The sequence below is a fragment of the Schistocerca piceifrons genome, chromosome 3 (genome assembly GCF_021461385.2).
Source record: "Schistocerca piceifrons isolate TAMUIC-IGC-003096 chromosome 3, iqSchPice1.1, whole genome shotgun sequence".
Lineage (NCBI taxonomy): Eukaryota > Metazoa > Arthropoda > Insecta > Orthoptera > Acrididae > Schistocerca > Schistocerca piceifrons.
The window spans coordinates 405,510,404-405,515,354 of NC_060140.1; the positions used below are offsets into that span (position 1 = coordinate 405,510,404).

General features: G+C 44.2%; 1 non-coding gene across 1 annotated transcript; it reads right to left on the bottom strand.

The window, feature by feature from the left end:
• Positions 1 to 2,003: 2,003 nt before the first annotated feature.
• Trnas-cga lies at positions 2,004 to 2,078 on the bottom strand. Its single transcript has one exon. It is a non-coding gene; the product is annotated as a tRNA-Ser (tRNA).
• Between the last annotated feature and the right edge of the window lie 2,873 nt (positions 2,079 to 4,951).

Consider the following 4,951-nt stretch of genomic DNA (forward strand, 5'->3'; position numbering starts at 1 on the left):
GAGGTTCGAATCCTGTCTCGGGAATGGATGTGTGTGATGTCCTTAGGTTAGTTACGTTTAAGTAGTTATAAGTTTTAGGGAATTGATGACCTCAGATGTTAAGTCCCGTAGTGCTCAGAGACAATTAAACCATTTTTTCTCCGACATCGCTGCGGCTGGAAAAAGATCCTGCAAGAACGGGACCAAAGACGACTGAAGAGAATCATTCAACGAGACAGAAGTGCAACCCTTCCACAAATTGTTGCAGATTTGAATGCTGGGCCATCAACACGTGTCAGCGTGCGAACTATTCAACAAAACATAATCTATATGGGCTTTCGGAGCCGAAATCCCCCTCGTATACCCCTGATAACTGCGTGACATAAAGTCTTGCGCCTCTTCTGGACCCGTCAACACCGACATTGGACTGTTGATGACTGGATACATGTTGCCTGGTCGCACGGATCTCGTTTCAAATTGTATGTTTATGGAGACAACCTCATGAATCCATGGACCCTGCATATCAGCAGAGCACTGTTCACTGTCCAAGCTGGTGGAGACTCTGTAACAGTTTGGGGCGTGTGCTATTGGAGTAATACAGGTATATGACCCCTGATACATCTAGATACGACTCTGACACGTACGTAAGCATCCTGTCTCATCACCTGCACCCATTCGCGTCCATAGTGCATTCCGAAGTACTTGGGCGATTCCACCACGGCAATGCGAAACGTCCTGAATTGCTACAGAGTGACTCCAGGAACATTCTTCTGAGTTTAAACACTTCCGCTCGCCACCAAACTTCCCAGACATGAACTTTATGGAGCATACCTGGCATGCCTTGCAACATGCTGTACAGAAGAGCTTTCCACCCTCTCATACTCTTACGGATTTATGGACAGTCCTGCAGGGTTCGTAGTGTCAGTTCCCTCCAGCACTACCTCGGACGTTAGACAAATCCATGCCACGTCGACGTCTGTTATGGCTCTTCTGCGTGCTCCCGGGGACCTACACGATATAAGTCATGCGAACCAGTTTCTCTGACTCCTAATTGTAGTTGATACTAACTGTGCACAGTAAACGTTCGCACGGGGTACCGACTCACTTGTGACTGGACTTCCTGTGTTTCGCGGTGAATGAGAAAAGCGCTCATGTGGCCAGCACTGACTTGTGTGGCCGCACTGGTAGTCAGACGCACGAGGATGCATTCCGGTACAAACGCGCGTGAAAGGGACGCTCACGCGATTGTAACCTGTGTTGCTAGCAGAGCGCGCAGCGATCCGTCCCCGCTGGTTACACACCCGCTGATGCTCATGTGGAGCCGGCGAGCCGGCGGGTATCGCCACCCCGTCCGGTGACCCATTTTCCGCGGACGGGACGGTCTGCAGATGTGCGGCCAACGGCCAGGCGGCGGGACAATGCGGGCCCGGCACGGCCTCCATTGTGGCGGCGCCGTTCCGGGCTGTCCCCGGCGCGGCCGCCCTCATTCCGCCCGTCCAGAACCGTCTCCTGGCAGCGGACGCACACGCAAATTACCTGCTCCCCCCTTCCGCCTCCCCTCCCCCCACCCCCGCCCCCCCTCCGCATCCCAGTGTCATGCACCGATTCCTGTCCCACTAGCCTTGTTAATAACCACGAGAACATGGAATTCACGCACCTCCATCATGCTGCATGAGTAGCAGGTAACCAAATTTTTCTTAATTGAAATAAATGGTTGGAATTCCGTCGAAATTAGCATCAAGACGTACCCTTCATTTATCGGTGGTGATCAGTTTCGAACATTATGACTTTTTTTAATTTTTCGAACTTACATCATTTTCCATTTTTTGTACTCAGTATCTGCACTCTTTATTACGCATTTTGTTGGACTCAATGATGGTTTAAGACTTTATTAGGTGATTCATAAGCAACCATAACAATTCCTTCCTTCACATATGCTGGGAAATTTTCGTGTATCCAGAATGAAATTTTCACTCTGCAGCGGAGTGTGCGCTGATATGAAACTTCCTGGCAGATTAAAACTGTGCTCCCGACCGAGACTCGAACTCGGGACCTTTGCCTTTCGCGGGCAAGTGCTCTACCATCTGAGCTACCGAAGCACGACTCACGTCCGGTACTCACAGCTTATCCTTTCTTTCAGGAGTGCTAGTTCCGCAAGGTTCGCAGGAGAGCTTCTGTAAGGTTTGGAAGGTAGGAGACGAGATACTGGCAGAAGTAAAGCTGTGAGTACCGGGCGTGAGTCGTGCTTCGGTAGCTCAGCCGGCACGGTAGCTCAGCGTGTTCGGTCAGAGGGTTACGTGCCCTCTGTAATAAAAAAACTGAGTCAATCGATCAACAACGAACATAAATGGATGTCTTACGGCGTCCGCCCCGAGCAGACACAACGAACAATAGCGAACAACATGAGATTTAAAAAAAAAAAAAAAGAAAGAAAAAAAGATGGTAAAGCACTTGCCCACGAAAGGCAAAGGTCCCGAGTTCGAGTCTCGGTCGGGCACACAGTTTTAATCTGCCAGGAAGTTTCTATTTTCTTGTAGTTCGTAACTTTACTGTGTGTGTCTTGCAGGTAACTGAGAAGCATGCATACACGCCCGAAATCCATGTTTGCCATCCTGTACCTCTATTGCCAACGAAGATCACACATGGGACCCAGGATCGCAGACAATTTTTCTGAAAACTCGGTGTCTTATTAAACGAAATACCTTTTCGTATTTACAGTAGGTGTCTCAGTGACCTGCTATGCCATAATAAATGATGAGCAATGACCCGTGAGGTGTGTCGCCTTATATCGCTCCTGTCTATAGCCTGTGTATCGGGGGAATGATTCATGCGTGCACAGTGTTAGATGCTCAGAAATCGTTTCAGTCGAGTACATAGCTATAATTTTCATCAAACAGAGTCCAGTAGTGCAAAGAGATATTCAAGAAACAGGTCAAGAGAATGTTTTTGTGAATCGTTCTGTTTATTGCTTGCAGGCTTTTTTGTTTATGTTTGTACATTTTTGTATATGCTTTTAGTAGTTTGAATGATGCGTGAGTGTAGTCTAAAGTAAGTATGTAGATCATTGTTCCATTGATGAACGCAGTGCAAACTAGTGTGAGGAAGTTTTAAGACAGTGTGAATGCAGAAGGTGGTGATCAGTTTCGGACATTATGACTATTTTCAAATCATCGTATGTATAATTATTGTAACTTCTACTGAAATAATATTTTGTAGGACGACAAAAATAATATTACAGTAGAAGTTACAATAATTATGCAAATGAGACATGAATACAGGCCTTACGTCTTGTTACATGAAAGATTAGATACTGTCATCGTATGTAATTAAAATACAGTTTAATACGCATGCTTGGAAAGAGCCACAGCAGACAATCCAGAATGGCAACAGTGACAGTTCAACACGCAATCAACAAACTACGCAGAGCACCGCATAAAGAACTGATGCTCAGACATGGCGTTCACCAGGTAAAAGCTCCATAGGCCGCTGGTAGCGACTAACTTGTTTATTATCTAAACGAATGTTCCTCCGTTGTAACGATTGCACAATGACAAATAAAATAAATTAAAATCACTTTTTGGCCTTAGTCGACTCTAATTCCATTAAAATAGTAACGAACGATGTGAAAATGCCAGCTGCTGTGGCCGAGCGGTTCAAGGCGCTTCAAGTCCGGAACCGCGCTGCTGCTACGGTCGCAGGTTCGAATCCTCCCTTGGGACTGATGACCTCAGATATTAAGTCCCATATTGCTTAGAACCATTAGAACCATTTTATGTGAAAATATCGCGCGATGTACGGCGTAATTCACAAGTTATGTAACCAGCATACAGTCAAAAATTCCAAAAAGCGAAACAAGTACAAGTAAAAAACGATCCCCATAGTATTCATAAAACCCTAATTGAAGATGTAACGTGTAGTCACGGTAAAATATTTTACAAAATGATGTCCATAGTTACTGATAGTATATTTCTTGCCATATAATGAAAAAATTAATGTGAAATGAAATATAATTATTAAAATGATGAAATATGTATAGACTATCGGGAAAGAGGCCTTATGACCTCACATGTGGCTGAACATGTAACTAAGTCTAAAAGCACAAAAATCTGACTGTAATTGCAAATTATAATGTTTCTTACCGTGGTTAGCCCTTACATCAGCATCCACAACGCCATAAACCTTCAGTGAAAATAGCAGGGCTATAAAAAAAATAAAAAAAGAGCTCCTTGCATGATGTTGACGTACAGTATCTATAGACCACAAAATCTGCTGAAGCTGAAGTTACTCAGTATATCATGATGGTAAATATATAAGTATGTACTATACGCAACAACCGACAGCCGTACTTGAAATCCTGACATGCTACCTCCATTTGTTCCTACTGCTTGAAAACTTACGCCCTTTCACTGCTACAACATATCCCTGTGCACGACTATGCACGCTTAACAAAATATTGAATAACAAAGAAATAGGAATGCAGTATAGCCATCACTGCTAGAAAAACACACCCCAGACTGAACAGAGCAGCGCTGAATCAGAGCTTGTGCGCAAATGGTACAGAGGCAAGTATTTCTGTTGACAGTAGCGCGTGCCATGCGTGTGTGGAATGAATCTGAATCTAAATATGACGTGTAGCACATTGCTTTCACATTTGCACCGGTGTAAATTCATTTTCATTGCAACACTCACGCTTATGTAGGTATATATAAGGCTGAGAAATCAAAAATTCATTTATTTTGTAATTAGTTTCCGTAGACTAACAGTCTGTCATACTACATGGTCTGAAAATATCCATATACAGCCTCAATAATTTTGTCGGAGTTCTGGCTCATCAAGCATACTCAATGTTAATCTCCGCTCTTCGTAACTTACTTGTCTGCATTCACGAACTACATGAAACTTACCGAAAGTGCAATACGATTAACAATTATGGTAATGTCTCAGCACAACAGAGTTACTTTCACTCTTCTAA